Below are 11084 nucleotides of genomic sequence, written 5' to 3'. Positions count from 1 at the left end.
AGGCAATCAGATATTCCCTGGATCAACTTTACCTATAAATGTTAGTATCCAGTTATATTCTGTGTATCCAAGAAAGAATTTGTTTTTTTTTAAAGCAATTCACTGAGCTGGCCAGAACCAACTCTTGATGGAGCCTATTCCGCGTTTTCACAGCTCTCACTGTGAAGAAACCTTTCTGTATTTGGAGATTACATTTCTTTTCCTCCAGACATAAAGAGTGCCCCATTGTCCTCTGTGATGACCTCAGGGTGAATAGCTCTACACCGAGTTCACTATATGAACCACGGATGTATTGATACATGTTGATCATATCCCCCCTTAATCTCGTCTTCTCAAGAGAGAATAAATTCAGTTCCTCTAATCTTTCCTCATAGCTGATCTCCTCCATGCCTCTTATCTGTTTGGTTGCCCTTTTCTGTACTTTCTCCAAATCCCCAATGTTCTTTTTGTGAATTGGTGAACTGAAGTGAACTGCTTACTCCAGATTGTGATGTCTTTTCTTATAGGATTGCAGAATTGCAATCATTTCTGTATTTTATATCTGCATAGAGTTCATAGATATCAAACAACAACAAAACCAGATTCATCTAAACAAAAACCATAGGTCTCATGGGTGCTTTTAGTGGGAATAAGTCTGTCTGCTTCACAAAAGATGAGCGATGGAGACATCTGGCAGTGAATACAAGTATACCCCAGAGAGTGACACTCTCACCTGTCGCAGGTAAATAAACACAGGCATCCCTGGCCCCGCCCACTGTGTGGCTCGGCTGCTGATCCATTCTATTGCTGCTTCACAACAGGTGACAGGGAAGACATCCGCAGTCTACAGGTATGTAAAGATCTATTATATGGCAAATACAATTACATATACATATCACTTAATCAGCAACATGCGTTATATCACATAGTTATTAAAGGGTGAGCTCACCTTTACAAAAAAAAACTGCTTATGCTGGAAAGGTGTATTTGTAGATAAAAAACTGCACAGCTCTGAGTAATGCTGAATATTACACATGCTATAGGTGTAAGCCATTTACATACCTTCCAAAGCCTGACTGGAATACACCCAGGGCATTGCTAGGGCGCTACTAATTCAGGCCTAGTCCTTACTGCTCGCCTCTATAATCACAGGAGTGAGCTTTTTCTACGATTCTACGAGTTCTCTTGTTCTGGGAGGACGTCATATGACGTCCTCCTACTCTAAGCGATGACGTCGGCCCTGTCATGTGATCAGCGGATCTCATGTAAATAAGGAAATGCCGGTTATCTGCATTCCTCTCCTCACGAGCTGTCACGCTGGCAGCTCCTGAGGAGAGGAGAGCTGGCAATCGTCATTCATCAGAGGGGACATGTACACTGATCATCAGGGCACTGATGATCAGTGACCTGATGATCAGTGTAGCCCCATCAGTACCACCTGTCAGTGTCCATCAATGCCACCTTTAGGAGCCCATCAATGCCACCTGCCAGTGCCCATCAATGCCAAATATCAGCGCCTACCAGTGCACATCAATGCCACATATCAGTGCCCATCTGAGCTGCCTTTCAGTGCCAACTATCAGTGCCAGTCAGTACCACCACCTATCAGTGCTGTCAATCATGCCACTTATCAGTGGCAGTCAGTGCCGCCTACCAGTGCCCTTCAGTGCCGCCTAACAGTTCCAGTCAGTGCCGCCTATCAGTGCCATATATGAATGCTGCCTTCAGTGCCCATCAGTGATGCCCATCAATGCCCATCAGTGCCACCTACCAGTGCCTCCTAATCAGTGCCCAGCAATGCCGCCTATCAGTGCCTATCAGTGCCCATCACTGCAGCCTCATTAGCGCACATCAGTGAGGGAGAAAAATCACTTATTTACAAAATTTTATAACAGAACTAAGAAAAAACTTTTTTTTTCAATATTTTCAGTTGTTTTTGGTTTGTTTAGCAAAAAATAAAAAACCCAGAGGTGATTAAATACCACCAAAAGAAAGCTCTATCTGTCTCAAACAAATGATAAAAATTTCATATGGGTACAGTGTTGCATGACCGTACAATTGTCATTCAAAGTGCGACAGTGCTGAAAGCTGAAAATTGGCCTGGGCAGGAAGGGGGTGAAAGTGCCTGGTAGACAAGTGGTTAAAGAAGAATTCTGATCTGCAGAAAACTTGTCTATGGTTTGCAAACCTGTTTAGGAGCTCAGCTCATCTACTAAATGGAACTCTCATATTTTGCATCTGCTTGTCCTGATTTAACCACTTGCCCTCCAGAGGATTTACCCCCTTCCTGACCATGCCATTTTTTGTGATACGGCGCTGAGTCAATTTAACTGACAATTGCGTGGTCATGCAGTGCTGCACCCAAATGAAATTTATGTCCTTTTTTCCCACAAATGGAGCTTTCTTTTGATGGTATTTGATTGCCTGTGCAGTTTTAATTTTTTTGTGTTATCAGCAAATAAAGACCGACAATTTTGAGATAAAAACAATATTTTTGGCTTTTTGCTATAGAACATATCCAGTAAAAAAATTGTAAAAAATCAAATTTCATCATACATTTAGGCCAAAATATATTCTGCTGCGTCTTTGCTAAAAAAAATCCCAATACGTGTAAATTAATTGGTTTACATGATAGTCATAGCGCCCACAAATGGCAGAATATGTACTGGAATTTTTTTTGTTTTTATACTAGTAATGGCTGCGATCAGTGATTTATAGCGGGACTGCGGCATTGCAGTGGGCATTCTGACACTGGGGGGAACTAACTGTCACTGACATCCCCAGTGACACTAATACAGTGATCAGTGCTAATAAAAAGCACTCACCCTGTACTACTGATACTGGGCAGGAAGGGGTTAACAGCTGTGTGTGTGTTTTACTGTGTGCTGTGCTTTATTATGTAAGCACACTGCTTTGTATGGCTCTGCTATGCAGAGCCATACAAAGCAGCATGCAGGAGCTGACGGGAGAGGTCTGTATTGTTTACATACAGACCTCTCCCCCTTCGGTGATGTTTGGTGATCGCCAGCTGACGCAGTGATCGTCAGCTGAGGCCGCCAATGGAGGCGCGGGTAGGGCGTGTGCTTGCCCCCTACCCGGAGATACAAAATCACGTATATGTACACATGATTTTGCGCAGCCCTAGCACCCTGTAGCAGTAGCTCTGCTATAGGGCAGTCAGGAATCGGTTAAGGAACTTCTTGTGTTCTTCTTGTGCCTCCCCACAACTGACAGCCATGACATGCTGAGCGGGAGGGGGGAGAAGTCACACATAGCTCCTATTATGTGTAAAAACATAGGGGCCCAATACAGACAATATACTACTTACAACGAGGCTTGTTTTTTTTAGTATTTGCATGTTTAGCGAAGACCCCTGTCACATGATCAGTCTGATCAGGTCCGCCTGTCTGTTTTTTAGGCAGACATGATCAGATCCTTCATTCTCCTCTATGGAGTGGCGGATGTACACGGACATGCGTCTGTTTGCACCCACCTACCTTCAATCCAACCCGTCAAAAACAAATGGAAGGGGATCCGATCCCCTCTGTCTGGGGGGATTTGATTGGAGGGCAGTTGGGTGTAAATAGACAGCTGATCCATTTACATCCGACTGCCTATAGAGCAGGGAGGGCTGTGTCCATGTCAGCTCCCATGGACCTGTTATCCGCCCACTCCGCTCTGCTCAGGGGAGATCAGCAGACATATCCCCCTCACTGAGCAAAACAGATCCATCCCGTGTGAGACGGGCCTTGAAAGAACATTTCTTATCATTTATTAGTTGCTATAATTATTGTTTTCTAAGTAGATAATACCTGTCAAAATGATTGGTCACATATAGGCATATTTTGGCCATTGTAATGACTCCCGGACTGCTTGCAAAAGTGAGGCTTGTATAAAGGTGACATATAATTGTACTTTAGGGCTTGTTCACGCTTTGGTCTCTGAAGAGTGATCCATGTTCTGATAGTCAGACAGGAGATGTAACGACTCCTCACTGCCTGCTTTAAACCCTTGATCCCTGCACTAGAGCACCGCAATCACATACATGGTTCAATGGTTTGCATTGAATGAGTTGTATTCGGCGGGCACTATGCCCACAGAAAGTGACAGGGTGCAGCTGCTGCCAAGCAAAGCATCGCAGCTGCAGTATGTGTATACCTCCGGTTGCTGCTACAGGGGGTAGTGGTTGGGGGTGGTAAAAGTGCAACTCAACTGTTTAGGCTGTCCACCTATAGCTGTTTTGAAGCATCCCAAATCTATAGATCATTGAAATCCTCGAAAATGGAGAGAACTCATTATTTGATAAAAAGGTGAACATAAGTAATGGATAGTATAATCAGGGTTGCTTTAAGACATAACTGAACCCAGGACAAAGGTCCCTATGGTGGGATGCTGCCATCTGTTTTAGTTGCTAAGCTCTAGACCTGATAGTGATGCTCATAGGACTGAAATTTATAGACAATGGGGTTAGATTTACCAGAGGCATAGAGACTGTTCACAAAGCTGGTCACACCAGCAGAATTTTGTTGGAAATTTTGAACAGAGATTCTACAAAATCAATTGTCGGATCATTTGTTCTTCTCATTATTGAGTTAACCAATTTTGTATAAAAGTCCTTCAAATTTAATGAAAGCCCGCTACTTAAATGGAGGTGCAGATGTATTAAATGGGTTTGTTTTGTGTCTATGCATATGACAATATGTACAATTGAAGGTTAGAATTTGATTTATTCGAGAGAAAATTTCCATCCTGCTCCATTGAATTTTCTTGTCACTACGATCAAAAATTCGATCAGTCAATTTGTGCCCACTAACCACTGAAAAACTGAATGAACTTCATGAAAAATTTAAATTTTATATGAAATTCAACTAGGGTATGGCCAGCTTAAAAAGGAAAGAAGTATACAATTACGTACCAAGGATATAAAAAAAGATATAAAAAAAAAACAAAACAGAATTTTTGCTGACACATGATTGGATATGCAAAGTAATACCAGATCTTATTTACGAACACTCACTTGCAAAGTGAAAATATACTTTGCAAAGTAAACATTTCTTAAAGTGTTCCTAAACCTACAACAGTAAAATCAGTCTGTATATGCAGTAAAAAATGCTTGTTATACGCACTGTGGAACCTAAAGGTTTAATCCCATGCATTGTGTAAAACTGTTGTTTGGTCCTGTCTTCTCTGATCCTCCCCTTCTTCCAGTGTAACTCTTGATAAGACATTATTATTATAGAGGATTTATAAAGCGCCAACAGTTTCCGCAGCGCTTTACAAAATGAAGGTAGACATTACAGTTACAATACAATTTGGTACAAGAGGAAACAGAGGGCCCTACTCGTTAGAGCTTACAATCTAGGCATATGTTTGGAGTAACTCTGCACATGCTCAGTTTGGTGTATATTGCTAGAGAGGTTTTTTTTTTCCTCTTGGGAGAGTGCATGTGATCAGCACAGGGCCAAACAACACTGTCCAGACAGATGTCAGGGGTTCTGCATCCTCCAAGAGCAAAATGAAAATTCCTCCAGCAAGCTTTAACCAGTGCTCTGTTGGACACTGATAGAAGGCACAAGACTGCTCTAACTGCTGATGGGAAAAGGTATTTAGCAGTTTATATTTACTAAAATAATTGCATTTCCATGTTCTGTGTACTGTGGGAGACCAGATAGAATGAATGCAGGGTCCTGGGTTTAGTAACACTTTAAGGGTTCATTCACACATTTTTCCGCACTGAAAAAACAGCAGGTACTGCTATGGCACATAGAAAAAACTGCATTCTATGTTCCCCATTTGCACTGCAATGCAGCCCAGAGGTGCTGTGCAGTGATGCAATGCACAGGAAGGCACCGTCTGTCACTGCACAATAACGCAGTGACACTTCTTCCTCATGGGCCGGTTCACACCATGCCCACATCAGAATCGCACAGGAATGCGCTGTATGTCCCTGTGCGATTAACATGTGTCTCTGTGAGGTGTGATTTCCATTACTTTCCATGGGCACTAATTAATTTCCCCGGGCATTAATTTCGTCCATGCAGTATGTCCATACCCATAGTGGATCTCCCCACTGGACTCACTCCCACTTCACTGGGATCAGTCACACAACCAGTCCCTTTCAAAATGGTGACAGTCTTACCCTTTCCTAGGACAGGTGTTGCACCCTTCATTGTCTTTCCTTTGTAGCATTTGGACAGGCCTATTCCCCCAGACAGCCACGGGGCAAATTTACAGCTTTTCTGGACTCTCCAGCACCCCCTGAAGGTCAGACAGGTTCCTTGTTGCTAGAAGTAACAGCAGACCTGTACTCTGCAGGAACTTGGCTATATCCCATGCATGGTGTTGGATACTATGCCAGAATTTCTTGAAACTGTAGGATTTGCTGCGGACCCTGCACAACAGCAAGCTTGAAAAACCAACTTATTGTATCCGAGGTTCCCTTTTCTTCCAATTTCACACAAAAGTAAAACAAAATACAGTTACTTGAGTTGAAAAAAAACGTAACGGCCGCCTACAAATATCTTTCCGTAGAGCACTTCCAGCACACAAAACCCTATTTTGAAGGTACTGAGCATCAACTTTGGTCAATTATTGTAACCTTTTTATATAGCACCAGAGTATGCCATAGAAAACATAAGGGAAAAGGTATGAGGATAGACCTAACAATGTATGATTGAGATGGGTTCTTATTCATATTTCAACAAGATTTCCAAGTGGGCTCTGAAAAGAAAATGTTTGAAAAGCATTGCAGCAAAGTACAATGGCACCACCTATTGGAGGAAAATGATATCTACATGTTCATAGAATACAGTAACTACATGAATCTGTAGTTATTGTCCTAATGCTGTAAAATATGACCAAAAATAAGATTTATTCATTTATTTACTGTATGATTATTTTTGTGCTCTAGATATCTGGATCCAGATATGAATTCAGTTATTTAGTAATGTTAGGGAGACAAATATGATTGGACGTATGCACAAATCCAAACATTTTCACCTAGTCAGTCACATTCATGCAGCAAGGCAGGATGTGGGGGTTGCCAACAGAGTTTTTCAACCAGACTTCCAGGGGGGCCATATGGCCTAGAGCATTGAACTTTTTACAAAGTTGCACAGTTTTTTAAATAACTACTATGACCCCCTGAATACATAGGCTATTTTCTGGAAAAAGTTTATTACTTTAAGTACTGTAATTCTACATACGTATTTAGGAAAGATGTATAACACTTTTTTAACCTAACTTTGTTTTTCTGAGATGACTTTTGGAGCAAAGAGACAAAGCTAGAGGGTTACTTGTGAACTATTAAATGCCAACTGCCTGCTAAAACTCTTTCTTCCTCCCAAGGCCTCCTGCTCTCTAGCTCCCTTGTCACTTCCTCCCATGCTCACCTCCTGGACTCCTTCTGAGTCTCTCCCATCCTATGGAACTCTCTACCCCAATCTGTCCAACTGTCTCCTACTCTGCCTACATTTAGACGATCCTTGAAAACCCATCTTTTCATACAAGTCTTTCCTGCCCCCACCTAATGTCTGTACTTTGTTTTCTTCATCAGCTTATCCCCCACAGTAATTATTATTATTATTATACAGTATTTATATAGTGCCAAAAAGTTTGCTCAGCGCTGTACATTATAATGGGAGACAGTACTTAAGACAATACAATACAATACACAAGGGGTATGAGGGCCCTGCTCCTTGGAGCTTACAATCTAGGAGAAATATCTTTTGTATCAATTAACCCTCCCTTTTAGATTGTAAGATCTAACGGACAGGGTCCTCTGCTTCCTACTGTATTAAATTGTATTGTAATTGTACAGTCTGCCATCACATTGTAAATCGCAGCGCAAACTGTTGGCATTATATAAACCCTGTATAATAATAATAATAAAACTCACATTCTGGAATTCATAAACAGTGATGAAGTCACTTCTTAAAAATATATGCACCGCCATTTGACAAATATTGGTAAATATGACAAATTCATGTACATATCAGAAACAAATGCGTAAATTTGTTGCAAAGCCTGCATTGTGCACAGATCTCAAGGACGTAGCGTGGCCGAGCTTCACTGGTTGTTAGGATGATGGTGGCCTCACGGTAGAAGGCATCAGTGATGTTCTGCTGCTGAGTGTCATTGGTTGCTAGGATGCTGGCAGACCTCCCAGGTGATGAGCCTCTTCTACGGTGAATGCTTGTGAGAGTGATTCAACCTGGAAGAGTTCTACTGGTTATGGTTGTGTATGGCTAGCCCAACCACACCAATCACTAAAATCAGAGAAAACTGTATATAAAACACCATGTAAAAAGTCAAATGAATATTAGTTTTTTGTGCAGAAATCCACAAAGCACAAACATTTGTGAAACTCTGTACTGGCATTTTGCTTCTAAAATGAATGATCTGTTAAAAGTTGAGTTGTTACCTGTAGTAGCCAATTAGGCTTCATGTTTTCATCCTGGCCAGATCTGTGGATAAGCAATCTAAGCCAGCTCATAAGGAGGCAAGGGGGAGGGAAGTGGCAAACAGCCTCATGTCATAATTTTTCCTCATCTTTCTCTCTTTTGGGCAGAACAGGGTTAACATGTGGGGCGATCAAAGGGTTAACTGTGTGCTGTAAGCAGTGTGCAGGAGCTGACAGGGGAGAGAACTGTATTGTTTACATACATTCCTCTCCATCCGTCGGTAATGCTTGGCGATCACCGGGTGCCGGCGAGTAATCACCGGCCAGGAACCGGTGATTGACAGCTGAGGCCGTGAATAGCGGCATGGATAGGGCGCACGCACGGATCGTGCACGCCCCTGACCCGGAAATGCCAAATCATGTATATATACGCTCACCCCTGCCACCCTGTAGCAATATACTTGCTATAGGGTGGTGGGAAAGCGGTTAATTAATACTATATTTTTCTGTTTTGCATTTTATTTTTTAACTTAAAGCGGTAATTAATCCAAAAGCAAACATTTAATATATCACAGCTTACCGATTCGTAAATGTGATGGTTGCATTCGTTTTCTTTTTTAGGCTCCTTAATTTTCACCTGGTGATCTGGCCAGTAAGTCTGTTATTTTTCAGCAGAACAAGCTGTCCTGCAGATGCAGCAGTTAGAAGGTTGAGACAAACTATTTAACACTGACAGGGGTGCTTACAATGATCAGCTTTTATTTATTTAAAACCTTTTTCACAAAAGGAGCACAACTGTTGCTGTAACTGCTTATAAAGTGTATGTTGGACCTTAGCTTCAATTTGTTAGTGTAACTAAATCTGCTAGTCCATCTAACACTCCCCTCCCCAAGAATTACACTGCTGCTGTCCAAAAGTGTCTCTATTGCTTCTTCATTCAGAGTGCAGGCACTCGAATACAGGAGGTGTGTTACCAGTAAGAACACCAGGTGAAAATATAGGAAAAAAGCCAATAAAAAAACAATAAAAAAGAAAATGGATACAGTCACGACATCTGTGGATTGTAAGAGTTAATACCACTTTTATTTCTATCATAAGGAGGCTGATTGGGTGTGTGACAGGTACTCTTTATGGATATACCATGGGATTTTTTGACCCCTCATGCCTCCCCTGCACTCAAGCAATGTGTCCAAGAATGCAGTATACTCTGATTGGATGAAGTGGAGAGGCAGGGCAGTGAAGTCACAATTTCCTCATCCAATCAGAGAACGTTATGCATTAATTGAGAAAATGCAACATGCTCTCTGAATGACACCAGTGCCAAGTGAGCAACCCCCATTGTTCACTAAATAGCAGGCAGAACCCGGAAGCTAGTGTCAGTCCTTGTACCAGCTTCCGCAGGGATCAGCCAGGTATGGCACATACATTATCACACTGGTCTAAGTTGTAACTATAATAAACTACATTTCAGCTTTGAACTGTGCTCTATTTTACTTTTACCCCCCCCCCCTCCCCTCCTGACCAGGCCATTTGTGGCGATTCGGCACTGTGTTACTTTAACTGACAATTGCGCAGTCACGCAATGCTGTATATAAATTAAATTTATGTTATTTTTTTCCCACAAATAGAGCTTTCTTTTGGTGATATTTGATTGCCTGTGCGTTTTTTATTTTTTTGCAACAATTTTGAGAAAATAATATTTTTTACTTTTTGCTATAAAACATATCCAATCGAAAAAAAATCAAATCTTCATTTAGGCCAATATGTATTCTGCTACATGTCTTTGGTAAAAAAAAATCCCAATAAGTGTACATGAAAGTTATAGCGTCTACAAATGCCGGTATATACACTGGAATATTTATTTATTCATTTTTTTATTACTAGTAATGGTAATTACAGCGACTTATAACGGGACTGCGGTGGGAATTCTGACACTGACACTGGGTGGGAACTGACTAACTGCCATTGACGTCTCCAGTGACACTAATACAGTGATCAGTGTTAAACCCAGGAAGACAGGATCAAACAGCCTTTTTACACAATGCAGAGGATTAACCCCTTAGGTTCCACAGTGAGTATAACAAGAATGCTTTACTGCATATACAGACTGATTTTACTGTTGTGTGTTTAGTAACACTTTAATAAATAGCACTGACACTGTACTAATGATGCTGGGCAGGAAGGTGGTAGCATCTGGGGTGAGCAAAGGATTAAAAGTGTCAATGAAAGGGTTAATATGTGTCTACCTATGATATGGGTGCAAATGTGCTTTTACTCACATGTGGTGTGTCACAGAGTTCACAGAACCTGCCTTCTGAACTACAGAGGTGCTGAGAGGTGGAGTGTCAGGAGGCAGTCAGTACAGGGATCACAGTTTGCAGGCAGCAATGTACCATGGGATATGTAGTCTAAGGACTTCTAAGGAAGTGGAAAGTAATCAGCAGAGGAGAAGCTGCAAAGCATGCAGGGAATCGAGGATGTTGCAGAAAGGGGTGGCCACTAGTCATGCAGAACTCACGTAAAAGGAGATTTTTCATGCAAGTTTATATTGGATTGTCAATAATAACTATTGTTTGTATTGTTATTACAATGCTGAATTTGTAAATGTATGTACTGTATGTATGTACTGTAAGTTGTAATGTATGCTGTGACCATAGGTTTCCTTTAACCACTTCCCATGTCTGGCCCATGTATATAAACGGCC

The sequence above is a fragment of the Staurois parvus genome, unplaced genomic scaffold, assembly GCF_062004578.1.
Source record: "Staurois parvus isolate SC_StPar_1 unplaced genomic scaffold, SC_StPar_1.0 ptg000358l, whole genome shotgun sequence".
NCBI classification, from domain to species: domain Eukaryota; kingdom Metazoa; phylum Chordata; class Amphibia; order Anura; family Ranidae; genus Staurois; species Staurois parvus.
Note: the sequence above shows the minus strand (reverse complement) of the source record.